The 9,830-nt window shown below is 46.4% G+C and overlaps 1 pseudogene; it reads right to left on the reverse strand.

Moving 5' to 3' along the window:
* The window catches only part of LOC119623157 (PRELI domain containing protein 3B pseudogene), an 8,189-nt pseudogene extending 963 nt beyond the window's left edge, over positions 1–7,226 (reverse strand).
* Between the last annotated feature and the right edge of the window lie 2,604 nt (positions 7,227–9,830).

A 9,830-nucleotide genomic window follows, 5' to 3' on the forward strand; every position in this document is an offset into this window, starting at 1 on the left:
TATGCTTTGGCTGTGTCCCCACCCAAATCTCATCTTGAATTGTAACTCCCATAATTCCCACATGTCATGGGAGGAACCTGTTGGGAGGTGATTGAATTATGGATCAGGGCTTTCCTGCACTGTTCTCCTGATAGTGAATGACTCTCATGAGATCTCATGGTTTTAAAAACCAGAGTTTTCCCACACAAGCTCTCTCTTTTTTCATGCTGCCATCCATGTGAGACGTGACTTGCTCCTCCTTGCCTTCTGCCAAGACTGCGAGGCCTCCTTAGCCATTTGGAACTGTAAGTTCATTAAACCTCTTTTTCTTCCCAGTCTCAGGTATGTCTTTATCAGCAGCATGAAAATGGACTCATACATTAAATTGGTACTGGTAGAGTGGGGCACTGCTGTAGATACCCAAAAATGTGGAAGCGACTTTGGAACTGAGTAACAGACAGACATTGGAACAGTTTGGAGGGCTCAGAAGAAAACAGGAAAATTTGGCACTCCCTAGAGACTTGTTGAATGGCTTTGGCCAAAATGGTGATAGTATTATGGACAATAAAGTCCAGGCTAAGGTGGTCTCAGATGGAAACAAGGAACTTGCTGGGAACTGGAGCAAAGGTGACTCTTGTTATGTTTTAGCAAAGAGACTGGCAGCATTTTACCCCTGCCCTAGAGATTTGTGGAACTTTGAATTTGACAGAGATGACTTAGGGTATCTGGTGGAAGAAATTTCTAAGCATCAAAGCATTCAAGTGGTGACTTGGGTGCTGTTAAAGGCATTCAAGTTTATAAAGGAAGCAGAGCATGAAAGATTGGAAAATTGCAACCTGACAATGCAATAGAAAAGAAAATCCCATTTTCTGAGGAGAAACTCAACCTGGATGCAAAAATTTGCATAACTAATGAGGAGCTGAATGTTAATCCCCAAGACAATGGGGAAAATGTCTTCAGGAAATGTCAGAGGTCTTCATGGCAGCCCCTCCCATCACAGGTCCAGAGGCCTAAGAGGAAAAAGTGTTTATGTGCTGGGCCCAGGGTTCCTGTGCTGTGTGTAACCTAGGGACTTGTTGTCCTGCATCCCAGACACTCCAGCCATGACTAAAGGGGGCCAAGGTACAGCTCAAGCTGTTCCTTCAGAGGGTGGAAGTTCTAAGACTTGGCAGCTTCCATGTGGTGTTAAGCCTGTGGGTGCACAGAAGTCAAGAATTGAGGTTTGGGAACCTCAGTTAGGAAGTCAGACTATCTCTGTTGTAGACAATATGATTCTATAACTAAAAAAACCCTGAAGGCTCTGTCCCAAAGCTCCTAGATCTGATAAAGAACTTCAGCAAAGTTTCAGGATACAAAATCAGTATACAAAAATCAGTATCCACCAGGAGCAGTGACTCACGCCTGTAATCCCAGAGCTTTCGGAGGCCTAGGCTGGGGGATCACTTGAGACCAGGAGTTTGAGACCCACCGGACCACCATGGCCAAACCCCATCTCTGTAAAAAATACAAATTAGCCGCGCATGGGGGCACACACCTGTAGTCCTAGCTACTTGGGAGGCTGAGGCACAAGTATTGCTTGAACCTGGGAGGCAGAGGTTGCAGTGAGCCAACATCACACCACTACGCTCCAGCCTGGGTGACAGAGTGAGATTCTGTCTCAAAAAAAAAAAAAAAAAGTGTTTCAGTCCCACTGGACCAGCCTGGGCAGCATAGCGAGATCCTGTCTCTATTTTTTAAAAATAAATATAATTAAATTAAAACAGAAAATTGACAAATGGGACCTAATTAAACTAAAGAGCTTCTGCACAGTAAAAGAAACTAGCAGCCAGGTGCAGTGGCTCACACCTGTAATCCCAGCACTTTGGGAGGCTGAGGCAGGCGGATCACTAGGTCAGGAGATTGAGACCATCCTCACAAACATGGTGAAACCCCATCTCTACTAAAAATACAAAAACATTAGCTGGTCGTGGTGGTGGGCGCCTGTAATCCCAGCTACTCGGGAGGCTGAGGCAGGAGAATGGCATGAACCCAGTGGGGCGGCAGGAGTGACTGGACATCATGCCACTGCACCCCAGCCTGGGCGACAGAGCGAGACTCTGTCTCAAAAAAAAAAAAAGAAAAGAAAAAAAGAAACTATCAACAGAATAAAAAGACAACCTACAGACTGGGAGAAAACATTTGTAAACTATGCATCCAACAAAGGTCTAATATCGAGAATCAATAAGGAACTTAAACAAATTAACAAACCAGAAAACAAACAACCCCATTAAAAAGTGAGCAAAGGACGGTCGGGTGTGGTGGCTCACACCTGTAATCTCAGCACTTTGGGAGGCTGAGGCAGATGGATCACCTGAGGTCAGGAGTTCAAGACCAGCCTGTCCAACATGTTGAAACCCCATCTCCACTAAAAAAAAAAAATACAAAAATTAGCTGGGCATGGTGGCAGGCGCCTGTAATCCCAGTTACTCGGGAGGCTGAGGCAGGAGAATCGCTTGAACCTGAGAGGTGAAGGTTGCAGTGAGCCGAGATCACGCCATTGCACTCCAGCCTGGGGGACAAGAGTGAGACTTCATCTCAGAAAAAAAAAAAAAAGGTGAGCTAAGGACACGAACAGATAATTTTCAAAAGAAGACATACACTTGGCCAACAAGAAAAAATGTTCAATATCACTAATCATTAAAGAAATGCAAACCACAATGAGATACCAACTCACACCAGTCAGAATGACTATTAAAAAGTCATAAAGTAACAGATGCTGGCTTGTAATCCCAGCACTTTGGGAGGCCAAGGCAGGAAGATCACCTGAGTTCAGGAGTTCAGAACCTGGCCAACGTGGCAAAACCCCATCTCTACTAAAAATACCAACAATTAGCCGGGTATGGTGGCAGGTGCCTGTAGTCCCAGCTACTCCGGAGGCTGAGGCAGGAGAATGGCGTGAACCCGGGAGGCGGAGCTTGCAGTGAGCTGAGATCCGGCCACTGCACTCCAGCCCGGGCTACAGAGCAAGACTCCGTCTCAAAAAAAAAAAAAAAAAAAAAATTTTAGCCATTGTTTCTTCAAATTTTTTTTTTGTACTGCACTTTTTCTCCTTTCCTTCTGGAACTCTGATGTCATGATTATCAGCCCTTTGGTATTGTTCACTGATTCCTGAGACTCTTTTAGTTTGGTGGGGTGGGGAATTTTTTTGTTTGTTTGTTTTTTGAGACGGAGTCTTGCTCAATTGCACAGGTTGGAGGGCAGTGGGGTGATCTAAGAATCGCTTGAACTCAGGGGCCTTTGACTCTAAGGCCCTCCTTGAGGCTCCTTCTCCTTCCTTGGGGCATTTGACCCAGAAAATAAGGTCAAAAACTGCTGCCGCAAACATCTCCAATGCCAGTAGCCAAGGTCTGGGGAGACCCATAGGGTCTTACTAGGAGGCTGAGGCAGGAGAATCGCTTGAACCCCGGAGGTGGAGGTTGCAGTGAGCTGAGATCGTGCCATTGCACTCCAGCCTGGGTGACAGGGTGAGACTCTGGTTTTTTTAAAAAAAAAAAACAACCGGAAAACCTAGGTCTAGGTCTAAAAAGGAAAAAATCAATCAGCAAACATAAATGTGACTTTTAAGAGACATCCTTGTAGAAAAAAATGCTGCTGACAAAGGATTACTAATATGAAAATAATAAGGGATGAAACAGACTAAACAATACAGCTGCTAGGTAATCAACTAATCCTCTTGTCTTAAGTAGAGCTAATGAAATTAGGTCGACTGAAATGGTTTTGTCAGTGGTGGGGGCTTTACCCCTTTAATGGCATCACTGAGGCACTTCGTTCAAGCAAAATCACATCTACCTTGTACACAACTATCACCAGCACTCCGCACAATTCAGGGCACATGGGAGGTATGAGGCACATTTTCATTTATCGAGTTAACAAACAACAAGGATTATCAAGAGTGTGCATCTTTAGTCTCACTTATGTTGCTGTTAACTGTTATTAAATAAGGAGAAGCTAGAACAAAGAGTAACAATATTTTCTGCTTCCTTTTTTATTTTTTTGAGAGGGAGTCTCACTCTGTCACCCAGGTTGGAGTGCAGTGGTGCGATCTTGGCTCATTGCAACCTCTGCCTCCTGGATTCAAGCGATTCTTCTGCCTCAGCCTCCCTAGTAGCTGGGATTATAGGTGTATACAACCAAGCCCGGCTATTTTTCGGTATTTTAGTAGACACAGGGTTTCGTCATGTTGGCTAGGCTGGTCTGGAACTTCTGGCCTCAAGCGATCCACCTGCCTTGGCCTCCCAAAGTGCTGGGATAACAAACGTGAGTCACCATGCCTGTCCCAGATTTTCTGCTTTCTATATGGAATCCGCAGCTAGTCAAATTCACTCGACTTGTTGGGGTGGGGGACACCTGGCAGCTAAGTGACTCACTAATGTGAAATCCTCTCTAATTTTTCTTTTTGAAATAAGGTCTTATTATGCTACCCAGGCTGGTCTCAAACTCCTGGGCTCAAGCAAGCCTCCCATCTTGGCCTCCCAAATTATTGGGATTACAGGTGTGAGACATCACATCCGGCCCCTCTCCAGTTCTACGTAAAAAATCAGCTTCATCCAGATAATAACACTGTGTTACCTCTAAGGGGTGGGGTGGGTGGGGAGGCAGACTGACCTCTGGAGCCTCAATAGCAACAGCGTTTGGAAAAAAAATATTTCCAAACATAGGATAACTCAGGATCTAATTCACATGTGATTTCCTTGAAAAACTAGTAACAGCTGCCAGGCACAGTGGCTCCTGCCAAGGCAGGAGAATTGCTTGAACCCGTGAGGTGGAGGTTGCAGTGAGCTGAGATCATGCCACTGCCCCCTCCAGCCTGGCAACAAAGTGAGACTTTGTCTCAAAAAAAAAAAAAAGAAAGAAAAAAAAAAACTAGTAACAGCTTAATTTTTAAAAATATTTATAATAGAGACAGGGTCTACTATGTTGACCAGATTAGTCTTGAATTCCTGACCTCAAGCAATCCTCCTGCCTTGGCCTCCCAATGTACTAGGATTACAGGCATGAGCCACCACCCCCAACCAACAGCTTAATTTCTGCCAGGTAAGGCTGTCTTTATTGTCCTTGATGGAGGTTTGGGCACACAGACTCCAGGAGTGGTGTGCTCCAGGGTTGTGGGGAAGCAGAAGAGTCCTTGGGATGCTGAGAGGGGAGAAGGACTGCAGAATGAACCAGGGCAAGGTAGTGGGTGGGGAGGGCAGGCCATACCTGGGGCACTGAGAAAGCTAGGCAGTGCTAATACCCTGCAGAAACATGCCTCCAGCAGATTTACGGGATGGTGGTGCACAGCCAGCCCTCTTCCTCCTCCTATTCCTCCTGGTCCACCTCCTGGTCCCTCTCCTCCCCAGCCCTTTCACCTTTGACCCCATGGGTCTCCCCAGACCTTGGCTACTGGCACTGAAGATGTTTGCAGTGGCAGTTTTGACCCTATTTTCTGGGTCAAACGCCCCAAGGAAGGAGAGGGAGCCTCAAGGAGGGCCTTAGAGTCAATGGAGCATCTCAGGACTGAGAGTCAGGGAAAATTTAATCTTTATGATGATAATGTTCCCTCCAACCTACAGTTCTCAAACTTTCTGGTCTCAAACCTTCTTAATGTTGAAAATTGTCTTCATGGGTATATCCATCAATATTTGTTATATTTTAAAACCGAGAAAAATTTAGGCCAGCGATGGTGGCTTGCACCTATAATCCCAGCACTTTGGGAGGCCAAGGCAGGAAGATCGCTTGAGCACAGTGGTTTATGACCAGCTTGGGCAACATAGTGAGACCCTGTCTCTACAAAAAATAAAAAATTAGCCGGTGTGCTGTTGTGTGCCTGTAGTCCCAGCTACTTGGGAGGCTGAGGCTGGAGGATTGCTGTAGCTTAGGATTACAGAGGAGCTGTGATGGCACCTCTGCACTCCGGCCTGGGGAAGAGAATGAGGCCCTATCTCCAAAACAAAAAACAAAAAAATAAAAAACTGCCATCTATATTTATTGTATTATATTACATTATATTATATTTTATTTTTTTGAGATGGAGTCTCACTCTGTTGCCTATGCTGGAGTGCAGTAGCATGATCTTGGCTCACTGCAACCTTCGCCTCACAGGTTCAAGAGATTCTCCTGCCTCAGCCTCCCAAATAGCTGGGATTACAGGTATGTGCCACCATACCTGGCTAATGTTGTGTTTTTAGTACGGTGTTTCACCATGTTGGTCAGGCTGGTCTTGAACTCCCAACCTCAAGTGATCCACCTGCCTCGGCCTCCCAAAGTGCTGGGATTACAGGCATGAGCCACTGTGCCTGGCATACTTTTTGTTCTTTAGTAGAGACAGGGTTTCACTGTGTTGACCAGGCTGGTCTCGAACTCCTGACCTCAAGTGATCTGCCCACCTTGGTCTCCCAGAGTGCTGGGATTACAGGTGTGAGCCACCATGCCCAGGCAGCCATTTTATATTTTAAAAGAGAAAAGTTTAGGCCAAGTGTGGTGCCTCACACCCGAAATCTCAGCGCTTTGGGATGCCAAGGTGGGAGGATCACTTGAGACCAGGAGTTCCAGACCAGCCTGGGCAACATGGCAAAACCTCATCTTTAAGAAAAAAAATTAGATGCTTGGGAGGCTGAGGCAGGAGAATGGCGTGAACCCGGGAGGCGGAGCTTGCAGTGAGCTGAGATCCGGCCACTGCACTTCAGCCTGGGTGACAGAGCGAGACTCCGTCTCAAAAAAAAAAAAAAAAAAAAGAAAAAAAATTAGTCAGGTCTGGTGGTGCACACTTCTGGTCTTAGCTACTCAGGAGTCTGAGGTGGGAGCGCTGCTTGAGCCCAGGGGGTTGGGGCTGCGGTGAGCCAAGATCCCTCCACTGCATTTCAGCCTCAGTGATAGAGCAAGACTCTGTCTCCAAAAAACCAAACCAAACAAACAAACAAAAAACCTGAGCCCAGGAGTTCGAGACAATTTAAGACACAAGAACATAGGAATATACATTCTCTTAGCCTTCAGGGCAATGGAGTTTTCTGGAAACACTCCACTGTATGCTCCTGAGTGAATGGTAATGGAAAAGTCAGATAATGTCATAGTATTATTATAAAAATGGTTTTAACCTTGCCAGTTTCTGGAACAAATTTTGAGAACCACTGCTCCAGAACATCTATGCCTGCACAACTTAGAGCAGGGCCTTTGCTGCTTGAGCAGCCCGCTTTGATCCAGAATTTAGAGGGAGTGTCCTGGGATGCCATCCCTATCACTGCCTTACTGGCATTTGCCCTTCAGTCCACGGAGGATTTCTTTCTAAGAAAGAACAGAGGCTGGGAGTGGTGGCTCACACCTGTAATCCCAGCACTTTGGGAGGCTGAGGCAGGCAGATCATGAGGTCAACAGATCGAGACCATCCTGGCCAACATGGTGAAATCCCGTCTCTACTAAAAATACAAAAATTAGCTGCGTATGGTGATACGTGCCTGTAGTCCCAGCTACTTAGGAGGCTGAGGCAGGAGAATCGCTTGAACCCAGGAGGTGGAGATTGCAGTGAGCCGAGATCACACCACTGCACTCCTGCCTGGCGACAGAGTGAGACTCCGTCTCAAACAAAACAAAACCAAACAAGACACACCAAGTCAGTTGCTGAGGATAACTTTCACTTGAAAGGAAAATAACAGGCCAGGTGTTGGCCAGGTGCAGTGGCTCATGCTTGTAATCTCAGCACTTCCGGAGGCCGAGGTGGGCGGATCATGAAGTCAGGAGTTCGAGACCATCCTGGCCAACACAGTGAAACCCTATCTCTACTAAAAACACAAAAATTAGCTGGGCATGGTGGTGGGTGCCTGTAATCCCAGCTACTTGGGAGGCTGAGGCAGGAGAATCATTTGAACCTGGGTGGTGGAGGTTGCAGTGTGCCACTGCACTCCAGCCTGGGCGACAGAGCTAGACACCCTCCCAGAAAACAAAACCAAAAACAGGCCAGGCGCAGTGGTTTACACCTGTAATCCCAGCACTTTGTGAGGCCGAGGCCGGTAGCTCACTTGAGCCCAGGAATTCGAGACCAACCTGGGCTATGTGGTGAAACCCTGCCTCTACTAAAAACACAAAAATTAGCTGGGTGTGGTGGCACGCACCTATGAGGGAGGCTAAGGCAGGAGAATCACTTTAATCCGTGAGGCAGAAGTTGTAGTGAGCAGAGATCACACCACTGCACTCCAGCCTGAGTAACACAGCAAGACTTGGTCTCAAAAAAAAAAAACAATGAAAAAATAAACAGGAATTGGCAGGGCACGGTGGCTCACGCCTGTAATCCCAGTACTTTGGGAGGCCAAGGCGGGTGGATTACCTGAAGTCGGGAGTTTGAGGTGAGCCTGACCAGCATGAGAAATCCTGTCTCCACTAAAAGTACAAAATTAGCCAGGCGTGGTGGCACATGCCTGTAATCTCAGCTACTAGAGAGGCTGAGGCAGGAGAATCGCTTGAACCTGGGAGGTGGAGGTTGCAGTGAGCCGAGATCGCGCCATTGCACTCCAGCCTGGGCACTCCAGCCAGAGGAAAATGTACTTGCTGTGGTGTAGGCCAAGAAGAAAATGTAAGGCAATTTGTGGAAAAGCTGAAGTTCATATTAAAATAATGAACAAGAATTTAGAAAATTTTTTAGAGGTAAGACAGCTAGCTCTTCACAGCTGGGCGCAGTGGCTCATATCTGTAATCTCAGCACTTTGGGAGGCCAAGGTGGATGGATAACGAGGTCAGGAGTTTGAAACCAGCCTGACCAATATGGTGAAACCCTGTCTCTACTAAAAATAAAAAAATTAGCTGGGCGTGGTGGCACACGCCTGTAACCTGAGCTACTCAGGGGGCTGAGGCAGGAGAATCGCTTGAACCTGAGAGGCAGAGGAGGTTGCTGTGAGCCGAGATCGTGTCATTGCACTCCAGCCTGGGTGACAGAGCGAGACTCCATCTCAAAAAAAAAGAAAAGAAAAGAAAAGAAAAAAGGCTCTTCACTAAGCAAAAGCACTTGAAGTAAAAGTGAAGCATAGCTTCTGTCTTATTATAGGAAGTTGGAATAGCCAAAACACCAAGTTCAGGAACAACTTAAAGTACATCATTGGTTTCCAAAAAGAGAGGAAAGAACCTCGATTATAAAAATGGTGATGCTAAAGTCTTGAATAATTCTCTTAAGTTTGACACTGAGGAGAAAAGTAATAGAAAAGAAATTGTATTATCCGAATTAGCCAATGGAGAGCCAGGGGCTCACCAAGGTCAGAAAGTGAAAGACAGAGAAGGCAGTTCTAGCTGCTAGTACTGCATAATAAACAACCTCAAAACGTAGTGGTTTAGAGGAGCAATGGTTTATCATTTTTTACTATTCTCTGGGTTAGCTGACAGTTACCTGCTGGTTTTGCCTGGGCTTGCTTTTGTGGCTGCATTCAGTAGGAGGTGGTTGGGCTGGAAGGTCAAGATGGCCTCACTTACCCATCTGGCAGCTGGTGCTGGCAGTCCACTGGGTAGGTACCTTGGTTATTTTTTCATGAGACCTCCCATCCTCTGGTAAGCTAGACCAACTTCCTTACATGGCAGTCTCAGGACAGTATCATAAGAGAGTGAAAGCAGAAGCTGCAATGTATGTAACGTCTAGCTTTGGAAGTCACATCACATCACTTCTGTCATATTCTGTTAATCAAAGCAAGTCAAAAGATCAGCCTAGGTCGGGCATGGTGTCTCATGCCTGTAATCTCAGCACTTTGGGAGGCTGAAGCTGGCGAATTGGTTGAGCTCATGAGTTAGAGACCACCTTTGGCAACATGGCGAAACCCCGTCTCTACAAAAAATACAAAAATTAGCCAGGCATGGTGGTG

Source organism: Chlorocebus sabaeus, chromosome 12, assembly GCF_047675955.1.
Source record: "Chlorocebus sabaeus isolate Y175 chromosome 12, mChlSab1.0.hap1, whole genome shotgun sequence".
Classification (NCBI taxonomy): domain Eukaryota; kingdom Metazoa; phylum Chordata; class Mammalia; order Primates; family Cercopithecidae; genus Chlorocebus; species Chlorocebus sabaeus.